Consider the following 17,890-nt stretch of genomic DNA (forward strand, 5'->3'; position numbering starts at 1 on the left):
AGTCGAAAATACGCTCAACAGATTCGGGCAAGATCCCTTGAGGTCAAAGATCAAAGGTCACTGAACTTTGGTTATGATTGGGATATCTCTTTATCAGATAGGACTGCAGCTTTGAATTTTCAGTGTTGATATAGTTCGGAAAAGAAGGTTCGTAAAAACGCAGTTACTCGCATACAGTGATAGCCATGATAGTTTCAAGTTCAAGGTCAAATGTCAGTGTACTACAATTTTCAGCAAGATCTACAGCTGGGCGTGTTCAGCCATAGATTAAAGCTAGAAACGTACAATATATTATAGTAGCATTACTTAGTAAGAATGACAGAAATTTAATGTGCAACAAGTCGCCCGATATGACAGATGTGCATGTGCTACAAAATGAATTTTCCTGGTTTGACTTCTCCTTTGAAAATCATGTTTTTGGTGTGGTTGATGGTTACCCGTTAAATCATTACCTACTTTTGTCCTTCGTCGAAAGAAGATTCGATGTCAGTGGTCAAAAACCAATGAACTTCAGCTAAACTTAAATGAAGGGCATTGTACTTATGCCAGAGTATAAACGTAAATGCGTGAGAAAGAGGGAATATGGCAGTTTACTGCAGCCAAATTGCCCGAGTTCTATTTGACATGCTTCACCGATTCACATCTTTATATGCTACTATCTGAATAAGTAGGACTGTAGGGGGATCTTATCTCTCTCAATGTAGCTCTTTGACTGCTAAAGTGGATGGCTAAAGAACAAAAACAAAACAAAACAAAACAAAACAAAACCTCTGGATCGGCAAAGGGCAAAGAAGGCAACTCGATTCCAAACTTATAGCCAGCAGAAAAGAAGTTCAACATTCAAGGCAGAGTTATTGTACCGTGAATATGGAAGTAGTTATATTCTTCAGCTTCAGTTGAGTGGAGGATGCACGAATCCTAAAAAGATACGCCCAGAAAATATGCAGGAATAAAGGTAAGAAAGAAGAGGGAGCATATAGGCCCTATCAATTTTCGCAATTACTACATCGAAAAGAACTGAAACTTGGAATAGCATCTGTCTTAAAAGTTATATCCCATGAATCTCACGTGAAAATAGTAAACACTGCTAGGTCTTGCATGTAGGATCCACAGAATTGTTTTGTTGTATGTCGCAAATTTGCCAAATGTATGCCTGGATATCAAAGATTACCTGAGATAAGCTGAGACTATTACGTACGGTCTTCATAAACTGATTTGCGCTAACATTATTTTGTAATAAGCTCAGAAAGAAAGACTTCGCAGTTGTCAAATGCCGCTTCTTCGTGTTTATGTATTATGGTAAAAACGTCATTATCGATTCTCCTATCGATTTTCGCATTGATTACTTCACACTCAGCAAAGCACACAATAATTACCTTCGCAGACCGAGATTTGTTAAAGCGTGACCCAGCTCGAACGCTCCACTGATTATACTCGCACTACCTGAAGTATCGAAATGAACTGAAGAAGATTTTTCCCCCAATAAGCCTTCGCTACATTTTCCTTTAACCTTTCGAAGACTTATATGTAAAAATGTCATCAAAATTGGCAACAAATCGGCAAAAGTAAGGGCATTAGGCCTGTTTCTGTGTTTCTGTCACGGCAGTGTTCACACCGTTCAGCAATAACCACGACCCTCAAGAACGCTGTGATACAGCAGTTGACGGACCATGTTTGGGTGTGAACACTACAATTCTGCACATCGCATACTATACACTATCACACGTTACAAACATAGCCGCATTATGAACATTGTACTATGCCATGTTGATAACATGAAGTGTCAAGGGCGTATAATAAGCAATTTGGTACACCGACGTTGGATATGCGTGTAAACCCAATGGCACGTACGTTGCATAGTGAATGATGTCGTGAATCGTGTGGTCATGACGTCTGTTAAACATCGTTTACAATGTATAACGTGGTCACACAAAAGTAAAATCAAAATAACTCAAGGTTGATAGTACATATCAACAGGTTTTTTTTTCACATACAGTGTATACGATAGATATAGAACTGTTGAGAAAATGAGAATCCTGGAAAAAAAGAAGAAGCAAAAAACAAAAACAAAAAACAATTAAACTCGACTTTGATTGTGCCAAGTAGCTAGAGATTGCATTTAACACGTTGCCGTCAAAATTGCTCGGCTAATCAATGTTGTTTGATAAGTCGTATTGTGGTTAAATCTGATGAATATATTACGAAAGTTACAAGCTGAAGAACAGGCGTTTCATACACAGCAGCTGCAGCACCGAAGACGCAAACATGTGACAGGTGTGATTGCACCTGTTTGCAAACATGTAGCTATGTAGGAGTCTACAGTGTAAATATTGATTGGCTATTAACATAGCAAGATTTTCTGTTATATTGGCCGTTAAAGTGAATCTACATGTCCTTGCACTGCTCTACATTATTATACCGATGGCCACAATTAATTTAGGAATTCACAAAAATATTGTTACCTTCTCACGTTCTCTTCCTCAATTATCAAGCCATAACAAAAGGCGTGGTCAGACTGGCAAAAGATAGAGAAGTTGTGCCACTGTGAGGGCAAACTATCCGCGAAAGTTCCCGCCCCGGGAGTCCCTGCGACATCTATCGCGAAAACTTTCCACTCCAATTATTGATAGGAATATTTCCCCTACCCCAGCCAAACTTCTCGATCTTTTGCCAGTGTGACCACGTCTAAAGGCTATAACGGATTCACAGCTTGGCGCCTTATAAAGTATGGCGCATGCATGATTCTTGCTAACATCCTCTCGAATTGTGAAATACAGGTCGACATTCACTTAAAAAATACATTTATAAATTTCATCACAATGATTATATCATTACACCGAGGGATGTTACACACATGTCGTGTTGGAACATGAAAAGATACATGGAGGTTTGTACAAAGTTTACGCTTCCTCTTGGTCCCCGTTTCGGATAACGTACACAATGATAACTACGGTCTTTCATCACGTTCAAGGGCAGGGTGCATAACCCTGTGAAGTGGTCCGCCCCAAAGTAAATGCAGCTGAACTTCATGGAAGACTGGCTATGATGTGAATAGTGTAACTGAATGTGGGCTATCCAGCCATTTTGTCATAATTATGGAACATGAAACAAACAAACAAACAAACAAACTAACAAACAAACACACAAACAAACAAAGCACGTTTACTCACCTACCTCATACAATCTGGGCTTTAATCATGTGGAATCTAGAAGAAGGACACATAATGCATATTCCTCCATCATGATTTCTCCGTTTCACACGTTGAGCATCAGTCACAAACCAATGTTGGTGTAAAGTTTCCTGTGTACCTCCAGCTGCCCAAATATCTCCCAGACGGTCTCTCTTCTCTGCTTGAGCAGAATATAGCACACTGGAAATTCATAGACTTTTCATCCAGCTAGAAATCAGTGCGTCATAATCATTGCAGTCGGCGATCTCCGAACGACTCACGTTTATCATCAGTTTTTAAACGTAGTTCATACATGTATCTCCACAAAGTATATTATACATCGGCACTGCCTAAGAGATTTCGGGGGAAAACTTTCGCTTCCCCAAGGCTTGACAGCGTGAAAAAATCTTGGTGATTGTTTGAGTATGATTACTAATTTTCTCAAGTTCTGACTCGATTTATGTTACCTCTTTGTGTAACGATTTATATAGCATCGTTGTGCTAAAACTCTTGCGTTTGCATGTCAATGTGAAAAAGATAACGTACGGAACAAAATCTAAGATATAATCCCAGTAAGATGACGTCATTATGTGAAGGCACATAATAATATAGAAGTCACGTGACCCAATCCGATCGTCTGAATGTTTGAATATCCTATAGGTGTCAGTCTAGAACAGAGAGCTGGATGGAGACGGGATGTATTGAGAGCACAATTTGGTTTCTGACTCTTTCTTTCCTTATAATCAACCTGAAAAGAATTTTGTTGCTTCTTGAAATCGATCTGTATGTGATCTCAGTCTTGACGAGGCGACACCTAGCGGCCGACGAACCGTAGTGAACCCTTTTGACCAATGCGGACTGTCGATTCGTCATGATCTCTGTTCGATTCTTCTTGGAAAGAAGGTGCACACTCAATTCTCGGTAAAATTGGTATAGTTTTCTTGACTACGAAACGCAGAGTGAACGTCGTTTTATTTCTGTCTTTGAGAGTCATTCGACCAAACTAAGGACACGCCCTCGACGCAAATACAGTACGAGATACTCTTGATCGTAAATGAAGAGATCACAGACGTTTATTAAAAGACAATACAATATCAAAAACAAAACGCCACACCCAGCCTAAGAACCACCTTAGAAGGCACATTTCAGGACCTCATGTGTTATAATGTATGACGCTGGTATACATTTCTAGATTCAAACATGGTCGATGGACCTCCATGAACGCAATTTCCCTCTTCCTATGCATTGCCGTCAAAAACATTGGGTAGATCTTTCTCTCTCTCTCTCTCTCTCTCTCTCTAACAAAATCTGCTTTCATTAAGTCGATTGTTTTCTTTTTCTACTCAAACTAACAATGCCAGCTCATTCCTGCTTTACAGGAACGTTTGACGATATTGAACGTAAATCGTGAAACAAAAGATGCTGCGGTTGCTTGCGAGTTATTCGCAATAACATGCTCAGACGATCACGAACAGAGAGCGTCTAGTATTAAGCAAGTTTTTACTGTCCCTAATGCAGCGAAGAGTTTGTTTGGGAACGGCCCCCTTGTTGTAATTAGAATCCCGTCTTATTGTCTTTCCTTTCTATAAGCTCTCGGCGGCTCTATTTATAGCGGTTAGTACCTTTACTAAGCTTTGTTCGCGACATGTCCACCGTGACGATTTCTTGGAGATGTCTGGAAAACAGGAAAACTAACAGCCAATGAATAGCGTTATTACCTCACGCCCTTGAACCTTATACCCGTCTTGATGCATTCTTGTTGGGGGTGCACACTATGTCTATGGATTGGTTAGCTTACCAGTAGGTCAAGCTTGGAGGAGTCTATTGAATGCTGATGATAAAAGCATGGCAAGTGCCAGCTAAGTGCCTGGGCTCATAAAGGCTCAATTAAACATTTAACAGAAATGCTGTTAAACTTCTGACCTTTCCAGAAATAGTAACAGAAGTTGCTATGACGCGACTTCATGGGATTGCCCATCAAGACAAGAGTGAGCTAAACAATAAGTAGCGGTGCTTACTATGATTATGGTAAGAGAAAAAAAAAAGTGAATAGGCCTAATTATTGTCATTCAAAGTCAGTCTGGTGTTGATGCCATAGTAACAAAAATTCCGTTTGAATTCATACATGGAATTCTGTCCAAATCAAGCAATGGTTTGTAGCCACAAGGGCACAGAAAGTGAATCAGAAGTTGATCAGATGATGACGAAATGCTGACGGTTCTGCTCCTTTGTTTCGTATATATCATGTTAATGTCCTTAGCCTGAACTTTGTTTGTTTGTTTGTTTATTTGTTTGTATGTTTCGGTTGTTGTTGTTGGTTTTTTTTGGGGGTGGGGGGTGGGTGAACAATTGGGTTCAGAAAGCATCATTCTCAAGGCATGTTTGAAAACTTCTTTTTTATTTTTGTTGTTGGAGGAAATCCGGGAGAACTTTGACTCAGTCAAGTGACCTCAAGATATGGAAATGATATCACAAAAATTTGTTATGCTTACCCCAAAACCTTTAGAGGAGTTAGAGACCGTTATGTTTTTTTTCCACTTCCAAATCTTAAACATCGAATGTAATAGCGTCTTATGTTCATAGTGAAGGCGCAGACATGCAGCAAGAATTGCTTATGCAGTGAACCAGCACAAATCATCGACAGCTTTGCCTATTTATCAACTTTCTTTATCAAGCTCTACTACAGTACTATTTCTTCTCCTTGATGAAGGAACCTGTGTGAAAATAAAGAAATTCGGCAAAACACATTGGATATTTTGACATCGTTTAAGTTATCCCCTCTAAACAAACAAACAAACAAAGTAACAAACCAACCAACCAACAGACAAACAAGAAAACAAGAAAACAAACAAACAAACAAACAAACAAACACACAAACAAAGATTGATAATTAAACGAGTTAATCAAGTTTCCTCTACTATTGTGTAATTATACAACTTTCACTATTTGATATCACCCATTACAATGATTTGCCCCATCCCTCACTTTCTTCCATAATACACCTCCAGCGATAGTGTCTGTAAACACCTGTAAAAAACATTGGGTGATATTCATATTCATATTCAAGGTTCGTTAATCCGAAAATAAAATATTATGGTTCGTCATTCCCCAGGCTCGTTATTCCGAAACACACAACTCCCTGTTTATATTCATTTTCGGATTGATTAACCATTGGACTAATGAACCTTCGAAATAGCCAAGTGTAGCCAAAATAAGCCTTCCCGGGCCGTACCTTTTTGTTTTCTTTTTACTGCAGATAGCTAAAAGAAAAGAAAAACGAAAAGAAAATAATCTTATTGTATAGAAAGAAATGAAATGAAAAGAAAAGAAAGGAAATGAAGACTAAACAAAAACCAGGAAAAGTCGTGTAAAAGGTATATAGAATTCCCCTTTAGAATACAATGTGTACAATAAAAAAATGCTTATTGCTTGCTAAAAAACAAACAAACAAACAAACAAACAAACAAACAAACAAACAAACAAGCAAACAATCAATCCTTCCCCTGGCCACTCCAAGAGACAGAGGCTGGACATGTTTTCCTTTAGATGTCAATGAACCATGTCTCCGCATATAAGAATTCACCGGGGAGCTGGATGTCACTCCTCTTTGGTTTCACGTTGCTTTCCACATGTTATCCCTGCGAGCACTACTTGTATTCTTATGTCGGGACTGGTTTCACACCACTCTACTGATCAACTGCTTAACTGATCGCAATACTTGTATGAACAGTTCTGGTATTGACATATACCAACTCTCTTTTGGAAATCAATAACCCCACCTTGTTAATCACTTTACACAACCCTTAAAGGGATCGTATAGTTTTGGTTGAGACCTAATTTCAGGTTTCTTACATTTTTTGGTGAGATAATGAGAAACCTCTTATGAAATATGAAAGAGCATGTAATTCTATGAGGAATTCAACGTTTATTTGATGAAAATTGGTTTTAAAATGGCTGAGATATCCAAAAAAGAGAAATTCTAATAAAGTGTGGGACCCACACTTTATTACGATTGCTTTGTTTTACTTTGTTTTTGGATGTTTCAGTCATTCCAAACCCGATTTTCATCAAATAAACTTTGAATTCCTCTTAAAATGGTATGCTCTGTACTATATCATAAGTGTTTTCTTGGTATCTTGCAAAAATTCAAAAGCCCAATTTTCATCTCCACCAATACTGTACTATCCCTTTAATCTTCTCCATTTTCTTTTCCTTCTTCTTCTCGTTTGTTTGTTTGTTTCATTTTCCATTTGAGAAGATGTCTCCACTAGCTGATCTTCTATGGGGTCCGTTTTATAGTGGTTAACTAAGAAGTCCAGCTTCAGTGACCCACACACATCTCCGCGCTGTTTTTGTTTTTTTTGTGTGTTTTGCTTTGTTTTGTTTTCCTTTGCGTTCTTTATGCCATGATGTTGCCGCAAAATGAGAGTTTGCAACAAAGAGTTTTAACTTTATGATGTCAACGAGCAGAAGCATTTAGTAGGCAACTGTAAATTTTCTAGTGTGCTTGCCATCATACATAGCTCTGGAGGCATGTCGCCAGAAAATTGATATCAAATTAGTGCCTACAAGGAAAGTATCCTGAAATTCAGGTCTTTTGTCATGTCTTTCTTCGCTATCTCGTTTTCCTTTTAGAAATATTCTTTACATTTTCGTCATTCAAATCAATTTCCCTTTTCAGTTCTTACTGATTTTGTCTCTAAAGGTAGGCAAGCATTTCCATAAAAGACTGAAACGAGAATGATAACTTGAAAAGGTGAAAATAACAAAAAGATACTAAACATACCTTTGCAAATTATTATTTTTTGTTAACCTTCATAAATATCATTTTTATGACATGATACAAGCCATGGACTACACGAAAAATAAAGATAAAAAACCCCACAAAAATATAAAGCCATATACGTCTAAAAAAATACCATCCTGAGTATTAAACATGAAAGGAGAAGCAGGAAGGGAACATTATCATGGCTTATTGTAAAGAGGAAGTCCATTAGAATTATGCTATAAAAGAGAAAATTATAGAGAACGTAAGGAAACAAACAAATCACCAATGAAAAAAGTTATCCGTAATTAATTCAATGATAACGATGATGATTTCTGGCTAGAACATGGTTGTATAAAAACCAACACTGACCTTGAGAAAAAAAATGTTGAGATTGAACATTAACTATTATCCATGTACTTGACATATACAGCGTATTTCACAATACAAGACACCCCTACACTCAATTGGACACGAGTATCCATGTAATCCGGCTATAGGTAAAGTCAAACTTTAACCTTGACGCAGCCGCGTGATGGCGCTACTCCATGATATACAGTTTGCGAGAAAGACATGAGTAATAATCTCCTTTTTTAATGGATTCATGATTAAAGCAACGAACCTGATGGAATGAGTAAACAACAGGGCCGGCGCAGGCGGAGGAGGGGGGGGGGGGGGGGGGGGGGGCTCGACCCCCATTTTTGTTTGTTCTTTTCTTTTTGCCTAATACATTGTAATACATATTACAGTCTAACAATTTTTGTTTGTTTGTTTGTTTTGTTTTGTTTTGTTTTGTTTTTCTTGTTTTGTTTTGCTTTGTTTTGTTTTGTTTTTGCTTGGCAGTTGAAGAATTCAAGACGTGGCATGAGAAATATAAGCTGCCAACCCCTTTTTCAACTTGAGGGTGGCCGTGAACATAGTTGATTGAAATAACAATTACAGCTGCCGTTTACCGTATATCGTGGTGACGAATTTGACCGGAACGAGATTCCCAGCATTGGTGTTCTGCAGCTACATGTATATTGTGACCGACGTATTCAAAATACAATGGCGATCGAAAAGTGACGAGAACGCACGGAATTGATAACAGTATTTCAACACTGACTGACGAAAGACAAAATTGAAAACAAAAATTCAGTTAAATAGATTGAATGATGACGATAATAGGAGGGATACAGATGCAAAAAATGGTAACAGTTGTGAAGAAATCATTGTACATCAATATCAAAATCATGCTATTATATCCTGATATTATTCTTAGTGTTCTTCCAACTCGAGTAGGCCTATTTTTATCAGATTGTTTGACAAGATAGAAAGGTAGCCTACTATTAGACGCCTTTAAAACAGCGCATGTTTCGAGAGAGAATGATACCCAATGTGAATTGACATTGTATTTTTTCATGTTTATACTTATGGTTATCCAGGGGCGGATCTAGCTTTTTATAAAGGGGGTGTCCCCCCTCCCACAGTAGGGAGAATTTTTGAAAATCTGTGTGTGAAAATGGCGTTTTCTTGCATTTAAAACACCACTATTTTTGGTATATAGGTCATTGCCATGTGCAATACATAAATAGAAAAAAATAAAATTACAAGTTAAAAAAAAAAGATAAGATAAAAAAAAATGGTCCTCAGATTTTTTTTTTTTTTTTTTTTTTTTTGGGGGGGGGGGGGGTTTGCAACCCCCACCCCCCCCCAGATCCGCTTCTGTTATCTTTTTTCTTATTTACTTTAAAATCATTCGTCCCTTTCCCCTTGCGCTTAAACATTGTATTAAACGCGTTACGAATGATTATGTAGGGCCTGGGCTTATCATTGTTATCACTGTTGTTGTTATTGTTGTTATTATTATAATTATAATTGTTATTATTATTATTATTATTATTATTATTATTATTATTATTATTATTGTCATTATTCTTATTATTATTATCATTATCATTATTGTTGCTGTTTTTGTTGTTATTATCATTATCATTGCTATCATCATCATCATCATTTCTTCTCTACTACCACCAACACCACTACTATAACTACTACTACTATACTACTACTACTACTACTACTACTACTACTACTACTACTACTACTACTACTACTACTACTTCCTTCATTATACTATTATTGTTATAATCACAAATATTGTTATTGAGGGAATACAGCAAGGATACTCCGATCGGGGAAGTAAGGACAATTGGTGCAGGCATTGCTGAACAAGAAGACTACAACAACATAATAAAGAAAATATAAAGGAAATACAACATAATCATTAATCACTTTTCTAGCTTTCATCAAAAATTAGATTTTGTTGAATAATATATTGTCTTTTTATATTTCCGTATTGATGTACATGCGTTTGTATGTATTTTGTTCAATGCGTTTTTAAGAAAGATGTTTAAACATCATTGAAACTGGCAAATAACAAAGAACTATTGTGCATTGTAAAATATGTTTTTATGTATATTATGTACAATTTGTTTTGTAAACGGGAATAATAAGTCTTCGGACTTTTCACCCGTCTGTACATGTTTTTGATGGCAATAAACCAGATCAATTTCAATTTCAATTTTACTGGAAAGAGAACAGAACAATGTTATGTGACCATATACCTGAGCTCATGTTAGCAATTGTATTAGGACCTAAAGCAACATGATATAAAAACATAACAGCAATAATAGAGTATAGTAAACAAATACCGATAGGGCCTACTGACCAAAATATTCAATAAAGGCGTAGGCCCTACTTAAACAAAGCATCCACTTAAACCAGTGCGGCGGATCCTAGCACTTATTACATCCCTTTTTATTTTAAAACTTTATTCTTCATCGATGAATGGAAACAAATTGTACAAAACATCTATTACAATATTTTCCAATCCATTTCATAATCCCTATAGTATACTCTGATGAAGTCACAATAATAATAATGATGATGATAATAATCATGAACATTTATTTTTCGCAGCTACTATAATAATCCTCAACTCTACTGCGCATTACAAAATAATCCAGTCATGACTAACGATCACTTATGAATGAATGAATATTCATTCATCACTACACAAATTTGAAATGCTTTTGATAATAAGCTGGACGAGCATTGGAAGAATTGTGTATTACATTACGGTTATGAGTAACTAGCGTAGGGCCTGTAGGTCCTTGGTCTCAAGCAGTTTTCAGGGCCGGCGGAGCGTTTTCAAAAGTGTGTGTGTGTGTGGGGGGGGGGGGCACTTCCGGGTTTCATGAGCTAACAAGCAAATTAAAAAAAAAAAGTCCTCAGCTCATTTCTCCCCTTCCACTTCCGGGATTCTTCAGCTGACAAGCAAAAAAAAAAAAAAAAACTAAAAAAACTAAAAAAAAACAACCAAACAAACAAACAAAACACGGGTCTTCAGCGCAAAAACATACCCTTACCGCACTCACACATCAAGATCTCTATCTATTTCTTTTTAGTACAAGTACCACTTACGTACTTCCGGGTTAAAAGAGGGGGGGGGGTCCCAAAGTGATGGCACCTTATGTATTCCTTTGTATGGTGCACAAAATGGGGGGGGGGGGGGGTCGAGCCTCGCTGCCCCCCCCCCCCCCCCCCCCCCTTTCCGGCCATGGTAAGTGCACACTTTGGTCATTGAGGTCATTATTATCATCAATCAACATAAGATGCAACTTGCAAGGAGGTGTTTTTTTTTTTTTTAATCATGGCAAGTATGTCCCATGATTTTTGGAATTCTAAGATACATGTTTGAATGAGATTAGCCCAAGAGCAACCGTGGATACAATCCTGATTGATGAACAGTAGGCTCTGACCTGCAGCATCTTTCCTGAAAAGTAAAAGTAAGTTAGTAGGCCTAATTTAGTTATCTCGCTCCCTGGATTTCCGGCCCGTCTCTCGCGCTGATCGCTCTCGTGATCGCGATCAATTGCTGATCGCTCGATCGATTATACTATTCACTACCCATAAATCCCAGCATTTCCGGGCGCACCAGGCAAGCTGTCGGCGAGCAGAATGCTGTCACGTTACATGTAAATTTGGTAAGAAACTGGCAATTTGCGTGTCGTGTCTTGTTATTATTGTAAAATTCAAGTCATCATTCCCATTTGAATGAATGTAGCATAATGGTGATGAAATTGTTTCATGTAGTTCTACTGACACATGAATAAACACGTTTTGCTTTTTGTTTGGAATGTTTCAATCTTGCTTGCTCTGCGCACTTCGTACACAACGCTATGAGCTTTCATGGTGCGTTTCCATTTCGCGGTATACTGCGCAGCCCTCACACCGACATCGCTTGTACACAGGGCTGATTGTACACATCGCACGTAAAGTTTACGTCCATGTTGCATGCGCATTATGCAGAGTGTGCACGAACGAACAGAGGCAGTAAAGCTGTTGCAGTGTTGGTTGATCATTCTGTTTTTGCAGAAACGTGCTTTATTTTGAATGAAAGGTAAATATGAAGGTGCGGTCATCGAGACGAGACCTACCGTATGTTGACACTGCATTGTCGTGTAAATAGGCCTATAAAGTGAGGAACTAGCGGTTAGATTCTAGATTAATTTATGTTGCCGTGCCCTTCACATGTGTCAGCAATCAGTGTCAGTGACACTCACTGACCCCATATGGCCATCCGCCATTGACAGTGTCACTGGAAATTTAGAAGAAAAACATTTGGAACATCACATCAGTACTTTGACTGACAAGTCTGTCTACAATTCCGTGAAAAACTTCTCATTTATAATAATGGCATTTGCTGAGTCAGTTTTTCGCTTCTTTTAGACAGACACCATTGATACATACGTACGCCATCAATCATCAGTAGGGGTGCTGGTCCGAGAATGAGGATCGTATTTGTATATGAGGGTCGTCTTCGTATACGGTGACGACGTCGCAAGCTGCCGACTTCTGGGCGAACGGCGTCCCGATAAATGAGGACGCGTCCTTAAAAACCGATATAAGCTTAGAAAGCTATGATTGTCCCCAAAAGTAAGAACGCAAAAGCGCAACTGTTGACTGCTTCTTGCTTTGACCCTCGTAAATAAGGACGATGTGCAATAAACAGAGATCACTGCTTTCACCGTTTTCTGTGTGCCCATGCATATGTTTTGTTGTAAGTTGAAGCTGACATACATGTAATACACTATACATGTATGATATAGGGCTATCTCAATAATACACTGTACAAACGTACCTTCGTTGTACCGCTGCATGCTGCGCATTGCGACATCAACAAGTCGAGCAAATTTTGCGTTTCTAGGACCAATATGGATCGAGTGTTAGTGAAATGCTCTTCAACCTAATGTGAGTATCGATGTCCTACTATCATTGTGATGTTTATACAGCTACAAGCATAACATTGTACCTACAATTGTAGATCTATGTAAAATTTAGAAGATCTCTAGATCTAGATGAGCTTGGATTCATGGACGTTTCAGGATATACTGTAAATTGTGAATAATTCTTGCAAGCGGCCTATTGTAGCATGTTGACTTGTGAAAGGCAGATGAGTTTCACGTCAGTTTACGTCTATCATTTAATTACTACAATTATTAATTGAAAACGACACACATTTAGTATTTTCCATTCAATGTTATAGCGCTGACGAAACCTGCATGTATTAGAAGTCTTGTGTGGGTATGCATGTGTAACTGGGGGTGTTTGAGATACCCAAATGCCAGGAAATTGTTATCATACATCAAGAACAAACAAACAAACAAAACAAGCGCCAAGAAATCAGGTACCGGTACCAATTAATCACAAACGCACACACACACAAATCTTCACATTTTATTGCCAATTCTATAGACAAAAAAAAAAATCAGCTTTTAAACAAAAATAGGCACAGGTATCACAGTACACTATACATGCATGTATCCTTTCTGTGCTGACAATAATGCTATAGACTAGAATTATAATACAAAAAAAAAAGACTAAAAGCCTAATTACATTGTACGCCTAGAATAATGAAACATTCAGCAGTAAGATAACGTACTGGAAAGCAAAAAAAAAAAGAGAGAAACAAATAGATCAGTGACAATTTAAGTATAACAGACATAATAATAAACTTAGTAAATTGTAAAAGATTTTAGAGTATTGAACGTGAAATTGCACTTTAATTGTTATTAAACAGTTACCAAACGGTTTGGCTTAGACAGAGCTTGGCCTTGGAGTTGCCGAGGAGGGCACAAACAAAAGTATGACTTTATTATAGGAGCTGATGTCAAGACTTTTTATCTTTTGTCCTCGGAAAAAGATAGTTTGGTGACTTTTTTTCAGTTACAAACAGAATGGGCAGATGCTAAGCACATAGCTGTTCATACACAGCAACATATCAGGAAGGAATCCCTTAACATTATAAACAACACCGTTGGTCAAGTACACAATATTTTAACATTATGCGTACACTTTATAATCTTACTTTGATATCACACAAGTTTTCCCCGTTTCGAAATAAAAATGTCATTTTCTTTTTCTACAGAATTAATTCATGAGAAGTTAAGGTTACAGCATCATTCCCATCAAGAACAAGCTGAAGGAAAGTCATTGAGCAGTAATTCTGGATGTTAATTGCATGACAACAAGTGCAAGCTATGCTTCATGACGCCGTGACACTGGTACTGAGAGCCGCCGGGAAAGCCGACATTCGTGAGGAGCAAGCCGAACATGCGAACATGAATTGAGAGTAGCCCAACTTGCATGAACATGTGCCATTCAACATCAATTTCTAGAACTGCTGTCGTGTTCTGTCCACCAAGATCATTCCCTAAATCAAAGAGAAGAACAAATTAATACTATAATTAATGTGTACAACAAAAGTAACTCGGCAGTTTAGAGTGTAGTGGGCAGAATTATACATGAAATAAACACATCTGCACACTAAAAGGTATCTTGCCGAAGTACAGTGTACTGACGTTAGAACAAAGTCTTTGGGATCGGCAGTTTTGTTTCGTTGTATCAAAATTTTGTGTACAACACACACACAAAAAAAAAACAACACTCAAATATGTGATTATCGACTACTCATAATACGCTAAAAAGCAATATTAAATGCAATGCTATCACTTTAATTTCATCGATATTGTACATTTAATAGAGAAAGTTGTTTGTACTTCATGCTTATAGTTTGAAATCACATCAAAGTAGTTGAGGATTACAGTACTATTCTAACGTTCGTTGTTCCTAATGTCCGTTGTACTATAAAAGGTTTGCCGTTTCGACGGGTCGTCGGTTTTACGGCTCGCTATTCCAAAGGTTCGTAACAGTTGTTCAAAAGGTTCTTTTTTAAATGAAAAGGAAATTTATGGTTTGTTATTCTGAAAGTCCATTAATCCGAAATGAAGTATCATTCGATTTTTCCGAAGGTTTGTTCATCTTCAATGAAAGGTTCTTTTTATATGAAAAGGAAATTTTAAGGTTTGCTATAATGCTGAAAGTCCATTAATCCGAAATGAAGTACCGGTATCATTCGTTTTTTCCGAAGGTTTGTTCATCCGTCAATGAGAAAATGTTAGTTATTTCATTTCGTTTATCATAAAATGGAAATAAGGTTCATTGTTCATAAAAAAGATCGTTCATCATTAAATGAAAACGGTTCATTATCTGAAGACTTGTTGATCTAAAAACAATTATGTATGTTTTTGTTAGCAGTCCTATAATCACCTCTTCATTTTCGGATTAACAAACGATTTTCATTTCCGATTAACGAACCTTGAAACACAAAGATTCCAAACATTTTTAGGTTAAGGAACATTCGTAATAGCGAACCTTATTTCATTTTCGGATTACTGAACGTAAGGAAAAATGAATCTTCGCAGTAACGTCATATGCCATACAAACTATGTCGCAATGACGGACAGTAGTTTATTTCGGATTTGCAACGAACATCTAGGTACACTGCAAACAAAATTTGTGTGTTTTGGAATTACGAACCTTCGGAAAAAACGATCGTTATTTCATTTCGGATTATCTTATAATATGGCCTAATGCAAGTTCCCTGAAACGCAGAGCGATTTCTATTTAAACCCACAAAAATGTGATGCGTTCTTCAACAAAGAGACGCTCGCTAAATTTTTCTTATGCTGAAGTCATACTGTATATCGTAAGCGTCCCGCATTTCGTTATAGGGCCTTATAGAATAAATTTCGTTCATTTTTCTTTTTCAATGTCGCCCGGAAATTACTTCGTTCAATCGAAAATTTAGCTATAAACGTTTTACTTTTGAGCGACTCAATGACGTTTATTTTTAGATCTTAATTTTTGCATGTGCTTCGACGTTGTAACAATATGTCATTCGTGGTAACGCAAGTGCACCATATCAGCTCCTCTTGCCAACGCAACATGCAGAATCATTGTTGAGCATTAATAATGATTCAGGGAAGAGTGGAGAGCCTATTTCAGGGCTGCCATATCCTACACATCGTACGATCTTACCTTGCTCAACTTCGATTGTGCTGTTGGGATCTGTGCCATAAGACAAGGAAAGAAAATATATCAAAAACTGTTAAGAAATGTTCCAGTTTCACAGAGAGAAATACAAATATGCAGTGTGATATTAATACTGAATCAGATTGGTAGCAATATATCAATGTTACTTTTATGTGTAACGTTGCTTACCTTGTTCGTTTTGGCCTTCATTACGCAACTCCTTCATTTCGTGAATGTGAACATCCATCAGTTCTTGGAGGTCATCTTTATGAAATTAACAGATGTAGTTTGGTTAGTATACTTGCATCTAGATTCAAACAGAATTGATGTGGCACACGTGTAACACTTCTAAAGAAGTACGCATGTAATTTGTTTCTGCTTATGATGCGCTTATGATGCAATAACCAATAAAACAAATGTGATATCATCATTCACCGACCAATTAATGAAGCATGCGTGTGGGCCATCATGTGAGAAGTTCTGGTAACTTTTCTTACCATAGCACTGGCCTCTCCCCTCACTTGACTCCACGATGACGGGCGTGCTACCGCCGGACCTACAGGTGAGAGCTCACCCTCACAGATACAATGATTCATAAAATCAAACACAGTTTGGTTAAACTATCAGCACTGCATACTCTATAACTGTAGTGCGACTAGTCTTTAAAATTGCTGCAGTACTCGCTTACGGGAGCCATTTTCAAGTTTATTTTATAAATCATTTGATCATAAGGATTTTAAAAATGGGAATATCATTTAGATGCGATCGAAAGAAGTATCTTTGATAATTTCGTTTCCACTGTTTCACAATTATTTTTTTTCGTTTGTTTTTGTTTTGTTTTGTTTATAGAGTTTTGTTGTTAGTTTTATTCAACCGTTCCTTGAATATTAAAGCACTTGCCGTTTTGTTTTTGATCATTTAAATGCCCATGTGCATGCATACATTATACATGGGGAAACTAGCGTCGGTAGCTGCGCACGTGCAGTCGGACATACAACACATTACTAGCAAGTAGTTTTCAACACAACGATGTGTTCACAACGGGATTTGTAGGTACCGGCATACAGTCGCCAAACCAGACAATCGGAAATCGGAATATTAATTAACAATAATTAGAATTAATATTTTATTCATAAGAAATATTCATACCGTTCAAATTTGCCGTAATTCCACTGCAAAGTGCATTGGTGACTTCGTAGGTGTGTTAAGTTGCTCCATGATGCGTGTACATGTATCATATTGCCATTGACAGCACAGCGACTTTCACATTTCGCGCGATGAATCCACGGGAAGACGGACAACCCACGAAAGTAGACGGTGAACTAGGGGTATTTGTACACGAGGAATCCGTTTATCGCATCTAGAACGTGCGGTTCGGTACACCTAAGCCCGCAAAGCCCCGAGGAAAAAGATCGTCCGCAAAAAAGCTACCGATCCCGATTTTCGCGGACGCGATTTGTCCGCGTTTACGAAGATACCCTCGTTTGTGCGGACGATCCGCATTCTCGGACCAGCACCCCTACTGATCATGGCCATT

The 17,890-nt window shown here is 37.7% G+C and overlaps 1 protein-coding gene across 1 annotated transcript in view; it reads left to right on the plus strand.

Annotated features, from left to right (window-relative positions):
* Nucleotides 1-11,915: 11,915 nt before the first annotated feature.
* The window catches only part of LOC139732083 (uncharacterized), a 43,335-nt gene continuing 37,360 nt past the window's right edge, over nucleotides 11,916-17,890 (plus strand). Inside the window, exon 1 of the mRNA XM_071642988.1 lies at nucleotides 11,916-11,963. The gene's annotated coding sequence lies outside the window, so the exon portion shown is untranslated. The remainder of the gene's footprint in view (nucleotides 11,964-17,890) is intronic.

This window comes from Diadema antillarum, unplaced genomic scaffold (genome assembly GCF_040938485.1).
Source record: "Diadema antillarum isolate AM-2024a unplaced genomic scaffold, OU_Dant_1.0 scf00000002, whole genome shotgun sequence".
NCBI lineage: Eukaryota > Metazoa > Echinodermata > Echinoidea > Diadematoida > Diadematidae > Diadema > Diadema antillarum.